General features: G+C 45.6%; 1 protein-coding gene across 19 annotated transcripts in view; it reads left to right on the top strand.

The window, feature by feature from the left end:
• The window catches only part of FOXP1 (forkhead box P1), a 390,881-nt gene that overhangs the window by 245,068 nt on the left and 121,531 nt on the right, over nt 1-24,282 (top strand). Inside the window, exon 1 of one of the 19 annotated variants that reach the window (XM_075095669.1) lies at nt 18,905-18,996. The exons of the other annotated variants lie outside the window; for them this stretch is intronic. The gene's annotated coding sequence lies outside the window, so the exon portion shown is untranslated. Of the gene's footprint in view, nt 1-18,904; nt 18,997-24,282 lie in introns of those variants that run through there. 19 annotated transcript variants of the gene reach the window in all.

A 24,282-nucleotide genomic window follows, 5' to 3' on the forward strand; every position in this document is an offset into this window, starting at 1 on the left:
TCAGTATGACTTGGTAGACGTGGAAAAGTGTGCTGCGGCTGTGCATCAAAATTGCTTTCCAGTTAGAGCCCATGCATGGCAGGCTTCGTGTGGAGAGAGGGTTTGAGGTTGTTCCCTATGGGTTACAGGGCTTGACCTTTCTTGTTCCGGTGGATTCCAGCTTTGAACAGTTCCTTTCTAGGAATGAATTGGGCATGGGTGAGTTATAGTAGTCACGTATCTGTGAGGCTGCACATCTGCGGTGCTTTCTGATGAGATGCCCAGAAACACTGGGCACAGTTCTACAGGCTAATGGCCAAGGCTGTCCGGGTGGGAGCTGGAGGGTGATGATGGTGGCAGCAGGTACCCGGTGTGCTTGGAGCTGTCGGGGCACTCGCCATCCGTGCAGAAACAAGCCTCAGGATGGGTATCAATGCTCTTTGGCCACCATCTCAGGGAGCCACATGTGGTGCTTATAATATCGTATCTGTCTGCGAGGGAGCTGCTGGAGAGGCGGCCGGGGTGGTGGTGGGCACTCCCTGCGCGAGCTGACGTTCAGCAGCCCAGCGAGTGCTCGCCAGATGAACCGAGGTGCGAGAGAGCCTGTGCTCCTGACAAACGGTGAGCAGGAGCTGAAAGCTGGAAGGGAAACTCTGCTTTCTACTGGCAGTAAGAAATAGGAGAGGTAAGAGTCAAGTCACGTTCTTCTCATCTACCAACTGCAATTGTAGAGAAGGGATGAGAAGTATCCTCCTCTGTGCTATCCCCTGGGGAAATTGGAAGAGATATGGAAGGTCAAGTGGATACCTCTGGGATGTGGTGACCAGAAGATGGTATAAGGACATTGCTTCAGGTTGTGGTGTACGATGCCAGGGACATTCAGCATCATGGGGCATGTCGTGATAGGGTGAACTCTGCGGTATGCAGCCCTTGATGGCTCTTCACACTCTTCACGTTGCAGTCGTGTTCTCTGGTTTATGGCATTGGTAGAACAGACTCATTTAAACTATTACATTTGTTGGTGCAGCAGTTAGCTTGAGCAAGTAGACAGCTAGCTGTAGACTGATGCCTTGTTTCTCAAAAACATAGCAAAACTGAGGGGGAGCTTTAAGCAAAGTCCAGCTGTTTAATGATCTATGTGTTAAGCGTCCACTAAAAATACAAAAAGTGATAGTATCTACAGAGCAGTGGGATTTCAGACAGTTGGAGTTATTTCTTCTAAAAAATACATGGCAAGTGTTTATTTTTAAATGCTGACCACTGCTATTAGGTATTTATGATACTGGAAACGCAGCAGAAGGCTAAAAGCAACCTGTAATACATCACAACAGCCAAAGATTGGCTCAAATTAGCCAGTAACCGCAACTTAAAGACAGTGTTTTACTCAATGTTAAATGCTGGAAACCATCTTGCGTTGTTTCTCAGTGATCAAAAGCTTTGCGAAAGTGGCCACCGTTACCAGGGCAGTGTTGTGGATGCAGAAGACAATGAATACGGGAGTTAGAGGTGGCCAAGATCCCTTTAAATAAAGTTGAGTCTGCTGAGGATCAAGGACCTTCCTCTCTGTTTTGTGTACCTTTGTCCTTGTTCTTCTCTTTTCCCTGGTCCTTCAGCTGGGTGGGGTGAGAAAAGCAATTTTTAGGCAGCATTTGCAGGTTGTTTTTATGAAGCACCGATGTGAGAAAACTCCTGGATTTGACACAGCGATGGAAGGTGGGGCAGGTTCGTGGCTCTGAGGGTAATTCTGAACCCCTCCACCGTGGGCCATGTTTTCTTTGGCTGGACCGTTTGACAAGGCTGACATATTTATGTACAGAGCTAGTATTTAGCTTGGAATTTTACACATATGAATGATGAACTAAACAGAACTCATTTATTTTTTTCCTTCCCTCTGCAGCTTTTTTCCTTTTTTTTTTTTTTTTTTTTTTCCCAAATGTGAGGTTACATATTGCAGAAAAGTCTCAGCGTATCCACCCCTTGCTTGACCACCAGAATTAATAACTAGCCACATTCCTTGATGATTCTATAGGGATTGGAAGCTAGGCAGCCGAGTTTGCTATGCAAGAGAGTTAATAAAAATTTTCATTGCTGGAGGAAAGCTTATATACAGTAGTCTGTTTGTCCTGTATTTCAACCACCTGAGTCAGAGCCAAAAAAGCAATTGTCTACTACATATTTCAAACAGATGCTGAGGGGTAAAAGGAGTGACTAGAATTCACAGCAATAAAATGCTGGCTCTTTAAGTTCCCTTGAAGGAAGTGAACCCATAAAATTTTTGCTGCTGACTTGTTTGTCCAGTTCTTTGAAGTATTTAACATTAATTTAGCCTGCAAATCATTGCCACCTCAATTTTTCATTGAAGTATTGAAGCCTGCTAAACACATAACCTTGGAGAGCACAAAAAAAAATGATTCCTTTAGCAGATATATTCATTTAGCAGTTATCCATTTGAAAACTTATTACTGACGCTGGTGGTAGCGTATGCTATAAAGGTATTTGCAAAGGAAAACTTTCTGAACGAGTTTATTTTTTATGACTATTAATTTCATTTGCAGTAGGTAAGTGTATTTAAGTGGTGGTCTCCCACCCGTTTCCTCCCCACTGCACTTTTCTCTTAATAACACCCATTTCTGTTCAGTGTCAGAAACCAAGGTGGGGGGCAAGGCCCGTTGTGTTTGATTGAGTAATGGACCGTGCAGAAATTGTTAGAGGTTGTAGCCGTTGAGGAGTAGATGTGCCTGTCCCGTGCTCGCCACCGAGCGCAGCCGCAGCGGGGCGGGAGCCCGTGGTGGCGCGGGCTGGCGTGCTGGTGGGCACCCTCGGTGCTGCAGCTCCGTCTGCAAGTGGTTCGTGGCCTTTTGGGCTGCGCCCAAAATCTCTGAAAATCAAAGCGAATCGATGCCAATCCCCCTCATACCAAGTGCAGCTGGAAGGGACCGTTTCCCCGCTCCCAGATATTCTGTCTTCGCAGCAGTCTTCAGGCTGAGGCGGGCAAAATGGCCATGAGGGTCATTCTTGTTGCCTTTTTTGCACGAACAACATGGATTAGCCAGCAAGCGGTGGATGCTCTGGCAAACGGCTGAGGTTAGTTATTGCTATGGGATCCTGATCAACGGTCCCCTTCCCCCCCCCCTTTTTTTTTTTTAATCCTGTTTGAGTTGCTTCCATCTAAGTCTTAAGTTTCTCCCTTCTGAACCTCATGCCGTGATACAGAGGAGAAGACCCTTCGCCCCCACCACCACCGTGGGCTCCAGCAGAGCCGTGCCCGGCCCACGGTGGTGCTGCTGGGACCCAGCAGTGGCACAAGCAGAGGACGGCAGCTGTGAGGGGAAGTTTAAAAAAATGCCATCAAGCTTAAGTTGGAAAAAAAATACCAACACAGAGAGTGTCAATTGAAAACCAGCAGGATGGGAAAGCTACGGTGCTGTAGTGGGAATGCAGCAGCCTCAAGGCCCTTTAAATGATTGGTGACACACTAGAGATATTGTTAAATTACCTTTTTTATTGGTTCTTGAGTCTTATGTCTTAAAAGACTATTCTTTGGAAGAAGTCAAGAGAATCCTTATATTTGGTTTATATTTAAACCTGAGATGCAAAACCTGGATGTGGATCTGGGCCTGAACTTTTCCAAAGTCTGGGGAGTATTTTGGGCCAGAGTTTTTGCGTGAGACCTCTTTTTGCACATGATGGTTTGGAGGACTTGTGTGCAACGTTAACAGCCAGGCTTCAACCGGGGGGACGTTGGTATTTTGGCACGCTTCCCTGCAGAACAGGGAAGTAGCGAAATGTTTCCGTAGAGGTGTCTTAGGGTTGTTTAAAGATCAAAAAGGAACATTTGTTTTGTTTTGTTTTCAGCACCAAAATTTGAATAGGAGGATTTACCAATTTGTAAGTTCACCATTTATATTGAAGAGAGGACGAGAAAGTGTTGGGGCTTAGTCGTGCTAGTAAGCAACCAGAGGAAAGATTTTTTTTTGCATCTTGTTCTACTTTTAAATGTTCAAAACTCCTTGTCTGTCTGTAGTTGACTGTTGTTTCCAGTGTTGAACTCTTCTGATCTCTGTGCTTTAGTCGCCCCGTCTATAAAATCCAGGTGGTGGAAAAGAGGCTTTTTAGGACCATTTCAGAAGGGGTGTGTATTGCTAGTGTGTTTGCAAGAGAAATCGGGGCACAAGCTTAATGAAGGATCACTGGTGAAACGCTTTAATTCAAACACTTCTGGTTAAGACTTTCTTTCCAGCCTGCATGGTCCCATATTTTATATTCACTCCCAGCATGGACTTCCTTTGCTCAAGGTCCCATAGGTAAGCCACAAGAGCAAAATATACTACGGGGCCTCATACCAAAACTTGGAGTGGGAAATTTTAACCATCCAGCTTAATTTTTCATGACTGTAGAACAATAGCCAAGATTGTGTTCTGGGTACAAAGGTGGCCGCCGGGACGACCCCATTAGCCTCTGCACAGGCAGCTTTGCCCCTCTGTGGGCTGCAGTTTGGGCTGGGACTGAGCTGTGGGCCATGGTGACCATTTGCATTTCTCCTGCGTTGGAGCAAGACCATGGCGGTGACGAGCTCGTGCCGGGAGGTGAGGGCTGTCGCCCGTAGAGCCGTGTTTTGTATCTGCCTGCTGGGGAGCAGCTGCAGGCGGATGAAACCAATAGGGATAACAGTGATGCTGAATGGGAAAAGAGGATTTCTGAACCTGAAAAGGGCTGTTTATGTATCATAAACCCCTTTTCAACATTGTAAACCCTTTGAAAGCAGCCCCTCTGCCTCCTCTTTGCTCTCTGCAGCACCAAGCATCCAAGTTGGCTCTCTGGTAAGAGCAGCAGCCCAGTATGGTTTTTGTAGCACTCTGGAGGAATGGAGAAAATTTTGAAAAAGCCTCAACTGGCTAACAAATTTCAGCATTTTTCAATTGTGTGCTAACTCCTAAGCAGCAGGCGGGCAACTACAGAGTGTTGAAAAATGCTGTGAATTGGTAATTATGAATTACAGCAGGAGATCAGTTCAGCTTAGTGTTTCCAAAGCCTCAGAGATCAAAAGGTGCCAGTGAGAACAGATAAAGTATCGAGTGGCAGTGAATATGCCAGGCTTCCTGAAACTTAGTTTGAGTGTCTAGTTTGAGGGAAAAATTGTCATTGCTAAATTGGGGGGGGTGGGGTGGGGGGGGCGGGAACGGGACACTCCAGAATGTGGATAACATTTTTATTGAGGCACGGACTATTACCAGGAAAACTAATGAGGGTGTGAAGCAATTGCTGAGGTGCTTTTCGGTTTTTATATTTTTGTCTGTTTTATCTATTAGTTTAACTGATAGAATAGTATTTAAATGAAGAAAAAGCAGTACGAAGAAGCAAGAGGGCAGGATAAACGATGGCTTGTTCTTTCTTAATTTTCCACCAAATGCAGAGTGATACGACCATATTTTTTTTTAAGCTGCAAAAGTATGTATTTCCCTTTTTTGTACTCTTTTCTTTTCAGCTGTCATTTCCAGGAAATGGCACTGTCAAACAAGAGATATACATATGTATGTGTGTCACGTTTCAGCCCGGTCTGGGGAGGCGGTGTGTGTGTGGGGGGTCAGCTTACCCCCGTTTCACCGCTGCCATGCCCCGAGTGAGACAGAACCGGGGTCCCCAGGCGCTGGGGACCCCCATGCATTTGTGCTTGGACTGTGCACAGGTCCAAGTGCAATGGTAAGGAGTTGGAGTTGCCTCCCTGGTGGCTATCTCCCAGGCTTTTAAGAGCATCAGTAGATAAAGATTGAGATTTTGAAGCAGTGGATGTCAAGGGAAGCAAGGGATTTGTGAGTGTGCGTGATGCCTAGGCATCACCTCCAGCTGCTCACAGGGTCCCAAGAAGAGTGAGGTTAATCAGTAGTAGAAATGGTCTAATTTTAAGGTGGCAAAATCCCCTTTGCCTTTGCCAAGCTCTCGTCCGAGGAGGAGGAGGAGCTCTTATCCTCTTTGCTGGAGGGCAGCCCATCTGTCTAGGGTGTATCTAGTAAAAATTGAAGATATTTTTCACCACTTTCAAAATCCTTTCACCAATTCCCCAGATTATTGGCAAAATAAGGGTAGTGGCAGATTCCTTGTAATTCTCTTCCCCTTCTGCATCAATTATGTGTCTTTGCGAGGCAGAGCTTTGAGTCAGCTCTCCTTCATTTCTCTCTTCTGGTTGCTCCCAAGGGAGAGAGTCTCTTGGTAATAGGAGCTACATCAGTTCAGAGAAGAATACAGTTTTGTTCCCTTCTCAAATGACATATGACTATCAGACATCTCAGGAGTTCTCTGAGTGGGCACATGAATTGAACCTTTTAGGAGTCTCAGTGATTAATGGCCTGATGGGTAGGAAGCAGAAGCTCGTTACAGGTCTCGGGGATCTGCCTGGTGGAATTAAATAGCTGCCATGTTAGCAATGCCCTTTTACCCTTCTGAGCTCTTCTGCGAACATCACCAGCACCGCACGAAAAAGGAAATAAAGTTCGCCACAGGGTGGGTTAGGGGATTTTTTTTACTTTTGTTTTTGTTGCCGGTATGGTGTTGTGTGGGTTTTTTTTTTTAACAGCGTAAGCACAAGAGATGTTTTAATTGGCCCTGGTAGGATTGTTTCTTGCCTTACATGAAACTAATTATGAAGTATCATGGGCACATCGGCATGGCTGCGGTCCTTGTGTCTCAGCCTGGCCTCCGAGGAAAGATCGGTAATGCTGCCGGGGTCTGCGGATAGGGCTGGATCCCAGCGCCAATGTCAAGTGGGGTTTCTTTCCTAATATGGACGGTAGTCCACAAGGAACTGGATGAAGTCCCTCAAACTAATGTCACCAACAGCTAGTAGAAAGTTTGGCTATACTCTGCTTGGACCAGCCCTGGGTTAGACACCAGAAGGTAAAAGGCTTTTTTGCTCCGTTCCTTGACATCGCACGGCCAGGCGTGATGTACCAAAAGCACAAACCCAGGTTGCTGACAGGAGGTGATGCCTGCTCACCAGTTCCCCGTGCAAATAGCTGTACAGTTGTGGCTTTTGCAAGATGAAGCTTTTTTGTTTTACTTTGCGTTGCTTTGTTGTGTTTTTCCCCTACAGCAAGCTCAGAGCGTGATGGGAGTGGGTGCTGGCACACCCCTCCAAACCCTTTCCCGTTCTAATTATTTGGGACATATGTCTCCCTTTACCTTTGGCCTAATACTGATGAAATGCAGGTGTCTCCACTCACAAAACTTCCACTTGTCCTAATTTTGACAATGTGAAATTTGTGTATGTGGATTGTCATCTGAGCACTCGCTAGTGGATTACACAACCAATGCTTTAACCTGGCAGCGAACGCTAATTCCTGATCAGCAGTAAGTGCTAGGTTTGTTTCTAAGGAAAATATCGTGAAGTAAGGAGGGGTTTTGTTGGTTTGTGGTTTTTTTAAAAGTCTTGATGTTCTGTATTAGACGTAGACTGTTTTTAAACATCAGCATGTGTTCTTTTTCTTTGATGTTTTTCACGAGGAGGATTCTGCCTTCCTCTTCTGCAAAAGTCCCGTGTTCCTCTTATGTTGTTTTATGCTGCTAATGATGCTGCTTACTCAAATAAATAGGTATGTGCGTGTAAATTTGAAATGCAACATTCCCCTTCAACACACCACTGAAACATAACAGAACTGATCTTCTTTAGTGATCTCCTGTGCCAGAATGTGCATGTTTTGAAATTAAAATGGATTCTCCTTATCTTCTCATGGCCCCTTTGATCCATTGCCTGTGGGGGTATGGTGGCACTAACGACAGAGGACTGGGAAGCCTCAGCTTTGCATGGCATCATTAGCTCCAGAGCATTAGGGTTGGAGGAACGGCGGTGTTCCCCGCATCCAGAGCATTAGGGAGGGAGGAACGGCGGTGTTCCCCGCATCCAGAGCATTAGGGATGGAGGAACGGCGGTGTTCCCCGCATCCACAGCATTAGGGATGGAGGAACGGCGGTGTTCCCCGCATGCCTGGAGAGCATCCTGCTCCCCCCCCGCGTCCTGCCGCGCTCAGTGCCGGGCGGGATGTCCCCCTGGACGTACCCTGCGCGCTGGGTGTTTCAGCAATGCTCCTCCCTTGTCCCAGGGACTCCTTCAGTGTCTTGGCAGTGGAAGCTTGCTAGGAGTTTCCTGTAGCAATACCCACTTTCCAGACATCCCTGATCTTTTCCTTCCTCCAGGTAGCACACAGCTCCAAGGACTAAACTTGGAGATTAGACCTGGGTTCATCTGTGCAACCGGCCTGTGCCCGTACCGAGAGTTTGCGTGTTTTTGTTTTTCCCGGCTATTCGTTCAGTCCAAGGTATGTCATTTGTAGCTGGTCGCAGCTGGTGAACCGAATAGCTTGAACCTTTCTGCCAGGGCTCTGCATGCAAGTACTGTCAAAACTGTTCTCAGTGATGAGTCAGTTCCTTTTTTTCCTCTTTTTTTTTTTTTTTTTTAATGACGAGTATGCAGCTAGTGTGCCCATTAGAGTGTGCAGAGGGATGGCATAGAGATGAGGATACACATGTGTAAGTATCAGATGCTGAAGAGCAGCATTCTTGTTATAAATATAGCTCGGCTGTGTTCCTTCTTACATTTCAATTTTATAATCCGTTCCAGAAGATTTGGACAAAAATACTGTAGTGTAAGAGAGCATTAGTTTCTGGGTTCTTCAAATAATAATTCTTAGTAAGGAAACTAGTAAATAAACCTTTAAAGATGGTCAAGATGACATCTTCCGTAGTTCTAGGAATTGGACTTGGGGTATAGATTTATGAAAGGTAAAATAAAGGACAAGTAGAAGCAGGAGCAGAACTGTATGTTTTACTTTTTTAGTTTATTGCTAAAACGTATGAATTGTCCTTTTTTGTTTGTTTTATTGGTGTGATTATATATGATCTATCTTTACATGTATACTTTTTAGACCTGCTTGGCCCACTGTGATTAAATGTTTGCTTTGAATACGTGTCCAGCGTGTTAACTTTTCACAGTGGAAAGTTGTTGAATTCATTTTTATACAAGAGAGGCAAAAAAAAAAGGGGGGGGGGGGGGGGGAAGGAGGTTGTTAAATGCATGGAAACCCTTATTGGCTGAATTATATAACTGAATTCATTCAACATGCTCGGTGTATCTTGTTCTCCTTTCAGTATTGCCACTCTGTTCATCACCCCTTTTAGTGCTTTAGGCATATGGCATGCAGTACATCCAGGGAAGTGTCAACAATATGGCATATGTTATACATACTGATCTTGATACACCGTAGAAAATAATGGGCCTAACTTTAAAAGGCACGGTGCTAAGAATAGAGCGTGCTGCAACATGCAGACAGTGAATCCGCCATGAATGTCATGTTTGAAGACAAAAAGAGCTGTATTTTTCATTACTTTTGTGGCTTGGTTTGTATTTTGGCGTTGCTGCAAATGAAAAATATTACAGTCAGATGAGCGCAGGCTGGATCTTCGCCCGCCTGACGCTGGTACCACGGACTCTGTGGGGACTTGGGGGTCAGCTTGCACCAAGGGTGGCGGGGTCGGGGCGTGCGTGTGTGGGCGAGGGGGAGCTGTGGGACCTGCCCGCCCGGTGCTGCGGCGCCCAGGGGCACCCCTGTGAGCCGAGGTGGGGAGAGGCAGGGGTGTGTGCTCCCGACACCCACTGCGGGAAGAAGGATGGGGACAGAGGATGTCCTCATGCTTTTCCAGGAGTCATTAGAGGGTCGCATTAGCTCACCGCTTAGCTCCGTCGCCGCGCTGTGAATGAGCCTGCACAAGCAGATTGCTAATCTTGCATTAAAACCGCAGTGGTGGAAATGAGTCTTCCCAAAGCCTCTTCCAAAGATCTGCCCATTAGGATCTGACTGCGAGATCAGGGCTCTCATCTGGACTCGGAGCAGTAAAATGAAGATGAAACGCTCTGTTTCTCATTTCTGGATCCTGGACTTCCCCAGCTCCCCATTTCGCAGTGAATCTTTCGTCCCTGGGAACGCTCGTTTTTAAATCAGAAAAAAATTTAAACAGAGGGTCCTTTGAAACGCTCGGCCTGAAAATTGTTCCAGGGAGTCTCACCTTTAAAACAAATGATTCCTACCGTTGTATAGGTGTATGTATATGCGTATGTCTGCGTTGCTGTTTATTGTGCTGCGCTGGCCTGGCTCGGAAGCTATAACATCTGAAGTGCAGAGAAGCAGTGACTGGAGAAAGAAATATCTTCCTTCCAACAAAGACCGAATACTTGTCCGTTATCTCCATGGCCGTTTTAGCCATTCTTGATACTCGCCGAACCGCGCAGATTGCCCCACAGATAAAATAGAACAACAAAATATTTATTTTTAATCTTTGTTGAATGCTGAACGTTTTGTGCATGTTTATGAGGGTTAAACATTAATAGCAGATGTTGTTAATGAATAGAAGGCTTGAGCCAGCTTCTGAGACCTTTTAGTTAGTACATGAATTTTCTGGTTGATGACAATACTTGTAACATGCCTAATTATGAAGTAGTGTTCTAATCAAGCCTTGAATAACTGAAGAATTTCCCCTCCTCTTTTGCGGTTATTTCAGTGGCACACACACAGATCGCTTCACTGCCTGTGCTTATTCTTAGTGATTTTTCTTTTCTTAGAACATTCATTGAGGTTTTTCCCCCCAAGAAACACATTTATGTCAGCGCAGGGATGTGCACGCACACGCACAGGCGGCTACGCGTGCACGGCGCACGCGTCCCCTCCGTCCCGGCCCCACCAGCAGCTGAACTGGTGCCAGCCTCTGAAGTTGTCCCAGTTTGTCGCACTTCCAGGTGAAGTACGTGAAAGTGATTATAGGTAATAAATATCTTTTTTTTTTAACTTATTGCAGAGGCAGTTTTTCCCCTGTTAATGAGGGTAATTTGACTTGGTTGAAGGATTGCAGTTCTTAAGAATTAATGCAGCAATCCAATTCAAAGATTTAAAGAGATCTAAGATTTTTCACAGGTCGTGTGCTAGTGAATGTGCTCCTATCACATAGCAGCTAATGGACTTGAACAACAGTCTGTCATTTACTGTTACCTCAGTGTATAGCAGCTTTGCCCTTGATAGCAAGTATACTTTCCCAGCAGTGCAGGTTATTTAGTAGTGCGGTGTATTTGTAACACTTTTAAGAGATGGTATCCTATTTCTAACAGCCCTAATTACTGGATAAAGCGAGGTTACCTTTCTGACTTTATTAATTACGTGTTTGGATCCTAATCTGCATGAGCCTAAAGTATTTTATGCTCTAATAGCCGACTCCTCTTTTTTTTTTTTTATTTGTCTCTACGTATACACATATATAAAATACTTTCTGTATTGCATTTTCCCTGTATCAATGCACAAAGGTTAATTACATAACTATGGAAGTGTTAGGCACTAGTCCCCTAATTTTTAGGGATGCATTATTACCTTTTAACAGTGTTTTGGAATGACTTATTTGTAAATGCTGTTGGAAATGCTCTAATTTCTTGATCCTGTTATGTTCCTGGATATTAAAAAACCTATTTTAAGGTAATTAGAAGGACTCTTGTCTGTTTAAATGTGTGTTCTCTAGACAGTGTCACTCTATACTCTGCACACAAGAACCTTTGTTCCTTAATTAGAAAAAGGACTAGAGCTCATTAATTGTGGGTATAAAGTGATGTCTGCTCAAATGGAGAAGCAATAATACAATTTAAATAATGATTGATCCTACATTTGAAGTCTTAGACCATTTCATACTGATAGTGATAAATAAGCAACATATACCACGGGTTCCAAAGCACTGTGTTCAGATTTGTATTGAAAGATCTCTTTTTGCAAGGATAAACCTCTGTCGGGCACAATAAATAAAGGATGGTTGGTACGTACACAGTGTCTGCCATTTAGAAAAGCCAGCATTTGTCAACAGTCACACCATAGTGATAGCCGAGGTACTGGCGTTAACTCCACCCCATACTTTAGAAAATGAAATAATTGTGGTAGCTGCACAGTCAAAAGCAGTTTGGATCTTGGCCTTACAGAGCTATTACTGTGATGAAAAGAATATTCTAATTACTGCTCGCAAACAGGATGAGTTATAAACGTTTCAGTATTTTGCAGGGGGTTATTTTGGAGGATGGAGACGAGTGTACTTTGTCTTCTGAGTTTTACCCTCGCCCTGCCATTCCCTTGGGACGAGAAGGACACAGCTTGGGGAGCTAAACCCAACACCCTTTACCAAGAGGCTTGTATTTATATGATGGCCACAGAGAAGGGGTTGGCTGAGGTCTGCGTCGCGCATCGCCCGAAGGCAGGGCGAGCTCCCGGCAAAGGCCGTCCCCAAAACTCAGGAGCACGTTGGCGCTGAGCTTGGCGGTCCCGCTGCCAGGGTGGGATGCAGGGGCGGTGTTTTTGTGGGTTTGGAGTTTGGGTCTTTTGCCATCTGAAGCTTTCCAAAAGTCAGGGCTGGGGAGGGCAGGTTGTCGGGATGTGCATCGTTGGAGGGCGATGCTCCCCGGCCTGCGTCTCCATCGCCTCCGCACACCCAGCGGTGCCTGCTCCTCTCCTTGCCCCACCTTGCCTCAAAGACTTCAGAAAGAAAAAACCAGCCTCATTTTTCTAACGCTAATGAAAACATGCATTAACAAGGCAAAGGGTTTCCTACATGAAGAATAGGAAAGTTGGAAGATGGAGTCATTAGGCTTATTTTTCCTGCTAATAGTTTCACGAATCAAAATGGGGAATGCCAGAACGGGGTATATATTTCACTCAAAGCGTAGCGGCGCTGAAAGAACCCCAGAAAATGGGGGGTTTCTTCATATCCGTCTCTGCTGTATTCCTCTTGGTGGGAAAGAAAAATAGTTTTTAAAAGATAAAAAACCTGTTCTTCAATTGACTATGCAAAAATCTTATTGCAGTATTTATTCCGAACCTGCACACATAATGTTCAGTCAAGGAGAAAACAGCAAAAAACAGTTGTTGATGGACTTAGCAGAGAACTGGATTAAATAAGCATTAGTCTACTGAAGCTGATTACAGGAATATGAAAATGCAGTATCTTAATGGTACATATTTTCATGTGGCAGCTCAGTTGCCTTTCATTTTGCAGCTAATATGTCTATTCTTATGAGTCATTTACTTCTTTAATTACCTTTTGCAGGCAAGGCACCATGGTATATTAATGTGAATGATTTTTACTGCCAGTTTATCATACAATGCCCCAGAAGTTGAAAGGCGTAATTGACTTGGAAGAGCAGCTCATGAAGGAAACAATATTTAGTTGACAGTTTTCCTTGTACTCTCTGTTGACGTTTATGAGTTTACACTATGCTAAAGGAGTAATAAACACAATTTTCTTTCAATAACAGGAAAGAGTCGCTTTTAAAATACAATGTGGAAAACAGATTCGTTCATTTCTGGAAGAATATAAAATAATACGTTTCCAGTGATGAGATGTATATAAGATTGTCAATTGAATTAAACCTCGGAAGGTGCATTTATAACCTGCCTTAGAGCGTTAAAAGATATTAGGGTGCAGATGAATCGAATCAATTTAATGAATATTTAAATTATACACAGATTTGGATAAATCATATTCAGATCTGCGCACTAGATTATTTGGCGGCCTTCTCTTGCCATCAAGTGTGGAAGTTTGACGGGGGAATTTGAGGGACGGAGGCTGTATGTCTGGAGGTGGAAGAACACTCATCCACAAGCTCTTGATAAACCCTGGTTGGGGGATTATTGCCAAAACTTTCTACAACTTTTCTGAAGCCACAGGCTTGAGGAAGGTTTAAAATCGGCTTTGCAATCCGTCAAAGTCCATTTTCTTCTGGAATGCTACTTTTATTGAAATGACCTTGTCAAATCACAAATTCTTTTTTCTAAGCATCCCCAGGACCGTGCCCAGGTATGATTAATCATCCCATCCCGCTTTAATTAATTTAAAGGCGCAGATGCCCAGGGCGGGAGCGGGAAGCCAGCTGGCGAGGCGAGCGCTTCCCCGCTCGGCTTGCAGAGAGTTAAACTTTTCACAGTTTTCCCCGATTGTTTGCAGTTCAACCCTCTGCAACATAATGAAAGTTTTCTAGCCATCTGTTGTTAAGCTGGCGGTGAGCAAGGCCAGTATATCCAAACAAAGTGCTGGCCTGCTGTAAACTGAACCTGTCAGTTTAGCATAGCTGGGCTGACCTCCCCAGGCGCGGGGCAGCCGGCGGTACCAGGCACTGGCTGCCTGCTCGGCTTCCAGGGGAACTACTTGGGGGGACCGTGTTTACTTTTTCCACTTAGCGTTCCTCCCACAGGCTTGAACTAGTTTATACTAAATCTTTAAATTGACAGCGTTTTGGGTTTGGGTTTGTTTTTTGGTGTCCCCCCCCCCCCCCATTCTGAACTTCTTTCTGTTTTTTTTGCGGGGTACCCAAACCCCCACCTATTAAAACCCCGTAGTTGCTGGAATTTGAGCTTTGTGGAGGTGATGTGGGGGGACATGGGACGACTCGGTGCATGCATCTGCGCCGGTGAGATTGTCTCTCAGCAGAGAGAGGCATGTTCCCAAGTATCCGGGCTTGCTTTCTAGCTCCTATTGTTCCCTTTGTTCTGTATTATTTAAGATCGGTTACTCATTTGCTTCTGAGGATTGGGAGTAACAGGCAAGGTGGAGCAGAGCAACCAGCGTCTGTTGTCTTCCCGCGAACCGCGGTCGCATCCAGAAGAGGCTGGAGCAGCCTTCCTCCTGCTTGTGTCTGCTCCTGCCTGGGGCAGGGGGGTGGTGGTTTCAGCGTAAGGTACTAGAGAATTTGAAACTTTCTGAGCAGAATTGCAAAGATCAGACTGGAGATGCCCTTCACTTGCGGGGCTGTGGGGTTGGGGGTTGCCTTCCTTTCTCGTTGGTACTAAGTACGCGCTGGCTTGGCCTCCCCTTCTCTGCCTCTGTGCGTTTGTGCTTTTTCCAGCCTTGGTCCTCAGGTTGCCGTCCCTTTTTCCGTCCTATATAAATGCTATATAAATTACTTGTTCCTGTTTCTCTGGGAGGTAATAAATGTCACTTCCCTGCTAATATTCGCCCAATGGAAGGGATTTTAGCCGTTTTTAAGATTGGCAGCACAACTCGAAGCGCCTGTGCCAGGAAAGTGAGTATTAGGTATTACCTGTTTTCAGTGTTTGTTTTTTGGACTAGACTTACAGTAAATACCTTCATGCTACTGCTACTGCCAAAATCACTCTTTCTGCTTTATTTTCTCCACTTGTGCTATACCTGCTCACCGGTCTTTGGCCGGTTTCAAGTGTGTTTTACTTACCTCATGATTCTTGGAAAGCAAGCCTGATTCTCAGTGACCCCAAATGCTGGAGTTCTCAGTCAGGAGGAGTTTTGCCTGAGGAAGAGCTGCTGAGTTTGTGCCATTCGTGAAACCAAGCTGCGCCTTTGAAAAAGCACGTCGCAGCCGGTCTGTATCTTCACAGTGTGTAGCAAACGTACTGGAAGCTCTGGAAAAGCAGTGAAAGTCATTAAAAGTCCTACTTTGCCTTTCTGGAAGACCCCACCAAGGGCTTGTGCTGGTCCCCAGCGGGAGGGTGCGAGTGCCCAGGTGAGGGGATGCAGTGGTTCAGGTTACATCCCCTGCCATGTGTTTTTGGGGCAAAAGGAGTATGGCAGTGGCGAAAAGCACTCGATTTTAAATTAAAATGACTGCACTTTACTAGGAAACTCCATCCAGCTCTAATCTGTTTGTAAGGTGACTGACACATAAAGTGCTTTTTGTTTTAAGGTAGAGGGAAATGCATTCAGGATAGAGTTTCTGGTATAAATGTCAGGTGCAACGCAGTGCATGCTCACTCAAAAAGTCAAGCAGATAACCTTGGCATTTAGGGACATTGCCTTGTATAAAATGAAATTGTATTTTGTTTTTAAAAAGGAGGACTACATTAAGAGGTCACCTATTAGCTGTGTTTTTGCTAGCTGTCTGAAACTCGGCTCTACTGTCTATTAAACTCAAACCACTATGTAAACATTCCTGTGTTGTTCCTGGTCTCTACAATGGCCAAGGGGATCGGGTTTCACCTGCCTGCACATCTTCAAGCAATTAAAGCAATTAGCTTGAAGCCATTTCACATTCAAGGTCTACTGTGACATTCAAGTCCAGAAGAAGTCTAGGGGAAAAGGAAAAAGACGACGATAGAAGGGCCACTGTGCAGCACACGCACACAAATAACCTGTAAGGGGGGTTTTTTGGACTTACAGTGACTTCCAAATGCGGTCATGAGGCTTTGCAGCGGACATGCAAAGTTGCTGCTGTGAAAGGGAAAAGACAAAGAAAAAGCACCTAATGATCCTTTGAATTATACCCAAGTTTTGCCTGTTTTGTACTGGGGAGGGAGGGGGAGGAGAGGGAAGGAGCAGCATGATTTGGAACGGTACTGGTGTGAAATAATATGGTGTTGCTCGTATTTACTGACATTTCTCCTGGCATGGAGATGATATTTTTCTTCTCATTTAGGTGGGGATTTATATTTGGTGTTTACATTGTAAAACTGTGCTCATTCTGGCTAATGTATCCGTTACAATGACATTCAGCGTTGAGTTTAGTGATTCCAGCAGTTAAGTCTTGAAAGCTGCTATTTTTTAAAAGGTTGGAGCAGATTAGTGGTGACCTTAAAAGATTAAACTAGTACAGTTTAAAGATAAATAATCAGCCTTTAGCACATTAGATAGCTACATAAGCATGACAGAAGGTGACTTTCTTACAATAGTTTCAGAATCCAGGGAGCATTTTTACATTTGTAACTTGACTAAGGCAGGGAATGGTGTTTTGCAGAAAGCGAGACATAAACTGATTGCACCGCTTCAAATTGGTTAATACAGTTTTAAATCCACAGTTTTCCTGTTGGTTTTATTATGGAGAAGAGGCTAATTTTAAAAGCTATGCCTGCTGCAAAAGAAGATCTTGCTTTGCTGTCCCGGAGGGTGTTCTTAATCAGAAATAACCGCAGGCTAAATTATAATGTGGAATCCTGCTGCCCTTTAACCTAACACTGCTGCTCGTTCGGTGTTTGTTAACAAACAGCTCTAAGTACAAAATTGTTTGAGAATTACTTTTTCATTATATTTGCTGACTTCAATTAGAATCAGACGCTTATTTGGGGAAGAAAAATTAAAAATGTATGGGTTTTTAGAGAAAGTTTCAGCAATTGTTGCCCGGGAAGTGCCGTCTTCGGTGCGTACCTGCAGATTCCGTGGCACACGTAATTCAATTTAAATAAAATAATCTTCTGAACTAATATTTCTGCACCGGTGGGAGAGGCAGAGCTCAAGAGCATCCCAAGACTCAGCCCTTTGAAAGATGCACAAGCTACCATGGTGGCAGGGGCTGAGGGCAGGGCCCCTCTCGTGCCTTGGGGGGGATGCGATTCCCCTGCTTCCTAACAAAGAGGCGCAGCTTCCCCGTCCCTGTGGTGTTTTGGAGGGCTGGGCTAGACGCAAGTGGCACGGTGTCCTATTTTTATTTCACTTTGAATAACATGTAATTGAAACGTACGCTCGGCAAATTAATTGGTGAGTTGAAGGTAAGAACTGCTGAGTTAGTAGAAGACGGCACAAGCCCTCCTCTTTTTTTCCCCCCTCAAGTTTACATGCTGGAGCGGAAACGCTGTGGTACTCAGAAAGGAGGTGATGCCTCTGTAAAGCAAATCTTTCCAATTTTTTTTTTTTTTTCCTAGCTTAGTCTTCTGTTTCTATGATCTGCCTTTTGAACTGTTTTTGTGGCTGATCAGTTCCACCTAATATGTCTCTTGATTTCTGCTATTGTAATACTCAGACGACATGCTGTTCTCTTCATTTTTATAAGCTTTAGATGCTCCTGCCTGTCATACTCTGGCGGTTTATCTTCAGCGTCTGGATTTGCTTTCAGACTTGCATGTCTATCAAGCTGCTGTTGCTTTGAATGTGAGATCAAAAGAAGATGAATTCCAGTAAAAAATTTCCTTGTATGAAGAAAAGATTGGGGGCCTATGTAAACATCCCACTGACAGCTCCCAATGAGTTATTTTAGCAGAGCATTAGCACCCGGAATGACAGACAGTCCAAGACTACATGCTAAATAACAAATCGGTCCCTTCAGCGGCAGCAGCACGTTGCCACAACAGCAATACATTTTCTAAAGGAATCCTGTTCCTCTTTTTTTTATTGAATATGGCTGTTCGACTGCTCATCTCTTCACGAGCTGCCTTCGAGTGCCAGCCCCAGTTTACTTTTTCTTGACAATATCTGTGTCATGTCACCAATATGACAGAAGACAGGGCTTTGATAATTGGGTGGGGAGACGGTTAGTTAGTCATCTTGAGTTAAATAGGTAGTTTGTTTTAGGGAGGGGAAGGAGACGGCGAAGAAGGGGAAGCATCTGCCTGAATGCTAAACGCAGGCTTTCGGAGGTGCTGGATGCCAGTCCTGCTCCCGAGACAAGTTGCGTTTTTTGGGTGGTTGTTTGTATTTCAATTCACGCAGTTAGACAAAATAGCTCTGAAGCCCGGCCAGCCTCGCAAGCCGGCTTTAAGAGGGACTTACAGCACTGTAGAGGGTAGGAAAGTCAAGCTTGGCTGAACTTATGTGCAAATACGAATTTGCCTAGGTGCAGAAGCGAGGTGTGCTTTTTGCTGCTCTTTGGTCTAGTTGGGGACATAATTAGTTCTGCATGGTCCTGCTTACAGACGGGGACCTTAATAACACAGAATTGCTAGATTTTTGCGCCTGGCGTAGTGCTAAACCCAACTTGGAGATTACCTGCGAGCTCCAGCCGATCTCGCCACTTCGGCAAGGGAAGAATTAGGGAAGGAATGCTTTGCGGTTTCTTTGTCATTTAGTAAAAGCAGAGGTTGCTACTGTGGAGGCAGAGACCCGGTGGCTGCCGGCGAAGGGCAGTGCTCCAGCGCCGTCTCCCTCCAGCCTGCGCTCCGGCTGCACGGCACTTCCTGTTTATTCAAACATCTTTTTACCATTCTCCAGCCCCCGCTTCACAGAAACAGCCAGAAACACATCTCCAGCGCGAAGACGGAAATCTGAAGGCAGACAGTAAGAGCTTACTCTGTTAAACTCTTCATTTTCTCTGCGAGCGCTGAGAGAACAGGAGCGTGCAGGCAGGGCTGAACTTTTAACTTGCTGCCTTGCGCGGGCAGCTTGGCAGCGCAGGAGAGGGGAATTGCTTAGGTTTAAAGCAAAAGAAGCCGGTTCAGGTTGTTTACTGCGGTGTTGACAACGAGGGTGGGTCTTCTGGCACAGCTTCGGAGAACCATGGCGAGGAGTAAGTCCTCTTTTGGGGTGCCCGTCGCCTTGCGACGTCCCTCTGGAGCGGGAGCGGCCATGTGTCACCGTCCCCGCTGCTCGCTGGGTGCTGCAGCTTCTCACACTCGCATAAGTGGCAAAAAAAAAATTAATTCAACCCCCCCCCCCCCCCCCCCCCAAAAAAAAAAAAAAAAGGAAACGTGGCTGCTGTTCTGGGCAGCAAAAGAGAGAGGTGCAAGCCCGCCGAGTCGCTTTTTGTTTTCTGCAAATTGTTTGCATCGTGGCTCTGGCACCGCTTGCAAAGCAGCCTCGCTAATATTTGTACCAATTTCATGCTAATAAAAATCAGGCTGCTGAGACAAGCACGGCTATTATCTCATTCATATTACTATTGTTTAGACCTGTGGTACTACAAAAGGAAAGGGAAAGCGTGCTCACGCGGGGTAATGGTTGTTAACTTCTCACGTGAGGGATTTTCTCTGCAGTTTTTCAGTATTAATGATTGTTGTATGAATGGTCTTCAGGGGTTGTTGGAAGATAGCGCAGGTCCTCTGGGTAATCCATGTTGCAACATGTATGCTGGATTTTTCCCTCTCTGTTTAAGTGACTTAAAAAACCTACTTGATATTTCTCGGTTGTTTCTCCCCCTCCAAATGTCCACTGAAATAGCAGGTAACTTTTCTGAGGTAAGCATTCATGGTGCTTATGTAGTGTAAAACATAAGAGAAAGTGGAAAATATGCTGCCTGCCCTATGGAGAAAACCCATCCTCCTCGAGGCTTTTCCTGCCTCTCCGAGATCCAAATACACTTTAAAATTTAAAACTGTAAAGCCCCATCTTCCTAGAGAAGAGAGAGAGAGAGAAATCAAGCTGTGTGTTCAGCCAAACCGCAAGTACAACAAACATATTTTTAAAATATATTGCTAGTCTGGCTTTTTAATGTTCAGAAGTTGTTCTACTTTGCAGAAAAAAAAAAATGGTGTTTGCAACTGCCTTAAGGACAATTTGTTTAACAGTAGGAGTAATTGCATGGGGAAAATGGAAAGAGTGACTGAAGTTATTTACTCAGATGTTAGTGTAGGTGTGGGGCAGAAAACTCACTGTGGGAACAGTGGGCTGCTTTTCTTGGTATCTTAGTCTATTTGATGACCATCAAATTTCCCAGCTCACTGGTTTTGTTTTTTCTGGATGGCATGTTTGATTATTTATCAGAAGGGAAAGGGAGTAGCTGAAGCAAATAAACATGTGACCGAGCTGTGTTTTGTTTTCCACTCAGAAGGCCATGCCCTTTAACAGATATACAGAAAATAATAAACGTATTGTTTTATGATAAAAGGAAATTATGTGTATAATTTTCTTTAGCAAAGCCATTAACCCCTTGTGTTCAGCGGTCTCCGCCTTCTGGCAGCTTCTTGGGTTTGCAGCTGGGAATTAAAGGCACTTAAAACCCCCTCTTGTGTGGAACATTTCCATGGATTACTGCTTCACCCCTCTGGATTTGCTGAATTTATTACGTAGTCATTTCTGCCTCAGCACACCCCTGGTCCTCTCCCCAGTCCGACTTGGGGTAGGACTGACTAAATGAGAGGCACTTCCAATCTGTAGCAGGGTGCTGACTTCTGAAGGAAACCTTGGAGGGTGCTGCTGGGATCCTCTTGCCGCCGACGTTGGCATCTGTGCAGCGCGAGGGGTTGCAGCTGTATTTGGTCCGTTACAGACAGTGTCAATTTATGTGATTCTTTTTTAAATGCCAGGTGTCTAGCATGTAGCGTGCAGTATTTCCTTTGTAATACCAGCTTAGGACAATGCTCATTATCTTCCCTGGAAAAAAAAAAAAGCCAGCCCAACCCTATAAACTAAATCACTGTCAGGAAGTAAAATACAGGTTTGCCTCATCTCTGGGAAGCATGTTGCATGCTTTAGCTGCTTTTATGGGATTAAAAGAAACAAGTTAAGACTGTCATGCACATGAAAGGAAACCGAGATGTGGTTTGTTTCACATTGTGCAGGTAGGTATAAATTTAATAGACTGACTTGCTTTCAGAATCTCTCTTTGTCTCCCCGAATCGCATGTCAGTTCCAGCGCGTTGATGAGCTCCGCGGTCCGTAATAGCACCTGACTGCCGCTGCCCCGCAGGTGCCGTATCGGCAGGAGGGTCGTCCTCCTCCTTGGGGATGTAGGTTCCCTCTGTGGAATGGCATCAGATCAAAAAAGGGAAAATTTGCCTGACATCTTGAAGTTGCGTTCAAGTATGCGCATCGCTGGTGGATCCGGGGAGGAGGAGGTGGATGCTTCGCCCGCCAGCTCCGGGGGGTCAGCGCTCGGTGGGGAGCCCAAATGGGTGGCAGGGGCTGAAGTTGTGGGTTTAGTTTTGAGGGAGGAAAAAATGGCAGTCAAAATACCAGGGAGAGGAAGGGCTGGCGAAATAAGGACCTGAAACTCAAATGTGATGCAAAGAAGAAAGAGGAAATGAGCGGCTTGGGGCCAGGTGACGTGGGCAGGGGCTGGGCTGGGGGATGTGGCCAGCCACCCGGTGCCCGGCGGCTGCCCCACGGTCGAGAGGGCTCGGGATGGGCTGGGGGACTGGGTGTGGGGTCAGCGGTGTGGGATGGAGGTGCCCGAGAAGGCAGAGGGGGCAGGAGCGGTTGCATGCCATCGGACACGGGGGTCTCTCCAGCCCTGGCTGTAATCCTTGGGCAGAAGCCCGTGAAGGACAGTTAGATGACCTGTCCATGGGGGAAAGTTTCCTCCTAGCCTCCAGTGATTAAAGGTTGTCTCGTGCCCTGAAGCATAAACATTTGTACCCTGATGTATATTTTTATCTTTCCAAAGGTAGCTGTAAATGCTCTCATTACTATCTGTGTAAGTGTCTAATCCTTTCTTTGTGTCTTCCCCATGCTCTCGGCACTGGTGATATCTTGTGACAGTAAGTTCCAGAGAGTAATTATGAGTTGTGTCTTAAGAAAGAAAGAAAGAAAAAAATCCCTTTATCGGCTTTAATCTTTTTTTGGTTGTTGTTGCTTCCTGACTTCATTCAGTGTCCCCTTTCTCTTGCGTTATGAGAAATGGCAAATAGCGCCAGATGTACCTTCTCAGGCCGAGTCACAATTTGTGTACTTTTATCATCTCCCCTCTTACTCATCTCTTGCTAAACTAAACACTCCCACCCTTATCAATCTTTTCTCGTATCTGCCGAGGCCTCTAATCATTTTTGTCGCCTCCATCTGAACCTCGCCTATTTTTGCTTTACCAGAATCTCTTAAAATTAAGTTTTTTAGCAGCTACTCTAAATTAGGTTGTGCCATAGGCTTGAAGTGCAGAGATGTGATTTACGGCATTCGTTTCCCATGTCTTGGGCTGTCCCGATGTTTTGCTTCCTCCGTTCACCCAACAGCAGCGAGCGCCCGATGGTGCGTGGTGAGATGTCCGCAGTCAGGGGCTTTATTTCATTGGCCTCTGGGTGCAAGTTTGTCATACAGGGTTTTGGAAAACAAGCCTGAAGTATGTTCCCTGTTCTGTTGACCACACAGGGAAGCATGCAGGCGGCTTTATGCAATATACTATTTATGTTGTAGCAACAAAAAGGCACTCTTCCTTCTCCCCCCCCCCCGCCACTTTATCCCTCTTCTCTATTAAAAAATATGAGAACTTCCCGTGCTTTTGACATCCAAGAACAACGCGGCTCAGCAGTGAATAGTCCTCCAAATATTCAAAGGTCTGGTTTGCTTTTGAATAAACACAGTAGTTCAGAATCTGATCTCGAGCCTGCAGAAACGAGCTGGAAATCCCATAAGATTTTTTTTCATCACTCAGACATAGTTCAGTTCTGGTTCAGTTTGCATGGGGAGCCAAGATTTGTATCCTTTCCCATTTTACCAGGATGTGTTGGCCCATCCCTCCTTTCTTGCTGGTACAGACCGCTACATGCTGTGAATCTTGACATGCCAAAATAAAGAGAGCCATTTTTAATGTTTGGGAACTTTTTGCCAGATGCTTTTTAAATGGCTTTGATGAGTCTTGACTGTGACTCTTTACAAGGGGAGACAGAAGGTGTTTTTACAGTGTAACCGCCTGAGGATTTCGTTTGTGCCTCAAGAACGGGGTTTTTGTAGCCATTGTCGCTGTTGTGGCTGCTTCGGGGCTTGCAGATTTCTGGGGTTTGCAGCGCCTGACCTCTTGCCGCCTGCCCCCTTCCATCCCACTTGTGGCTCTGGGTGGTTGAAGAAAATACCTCGACCACCTTTCCCCCCAAGTTGGTGGAATTAATGAATAAATTACAAAATAAAAGTCAGGTGGTTTGGAGGCAAACCCCTGTTGTCCCCCTGCGTGGGGCTGGGTCCCTGCTGCTGCAGAGCCGGGCTAGCAGGCAGGGACCTTGCCGGCCATGGGATGGGCTGTGGGGTGGCAGGGCGGGAGCACTGAGTCTGCTTGTCCTCCTGCCGGCACAAGTGGCCTCAGCGCCCACAAAGATCAAGTGTAGCGGCGTGGGGCACCGGCAGCTCCACCCTGTGGGTTTGGAAGAAAGGGTTTCTGTTTCCAGCGCCTTTTTCTGGAGGGGATCTCCTCAACTGATAGCCAGAGGAAAGAAACTAAGCCTGCTGGAAGGAAAATAAAGACTCGTCTTCTTTCCTTATGACTGAACTATTCTAGGAGATGCTTCAGCATGAGGCACGTTGCCAGCTCCCTTGCTCCAAGCCTGCCCCTGCCACATCAGGGACAGGATGTGAGCCGGGGTTTGCACATGTGGACCTCCAGGTCCCTTCTCTTTTTTCAGCACGGGAATCACCTGTTAGTCACTTGGCTAGGTCAGTCTGCTGCATCTAAGCAAAGCCTTCAGGGCCAGCTGATCATTTTATTCCAGTAAAAGACTGTTGTTGAAGCTCTCCTCTCTGACAAGCTGGCTGGTAGCCCCTTGGATGGAGCCAGCCTTGCAGAGGAGCTGCAGCGGAGCGAGGCGCTGGGCACAGGCAGCCGGCAGCATCTCCCCGGGCTCACAGCATCCCTCTGCTGCACCTGTGGAGTGGAGTTGGGTTCAGGGTAGACGGAGGAGGATCATTTACTGAAACAAGGAAATA

Source organism: Phalacrocorax aristotelis, chromosome 6 (assembly GCF_949628215.1).
Source record: "Phalacrocorax aristotelis chromosome 6, bGulAri2.1, whole genome shotgun sequence".
Taxonomy (NCBI): Eukaryota; Metazoa; Chordata; class Aves; order Suliformes; family Phalacrocoracidae; genus Phalacrocorax; species Phalacrocorax aristotelis.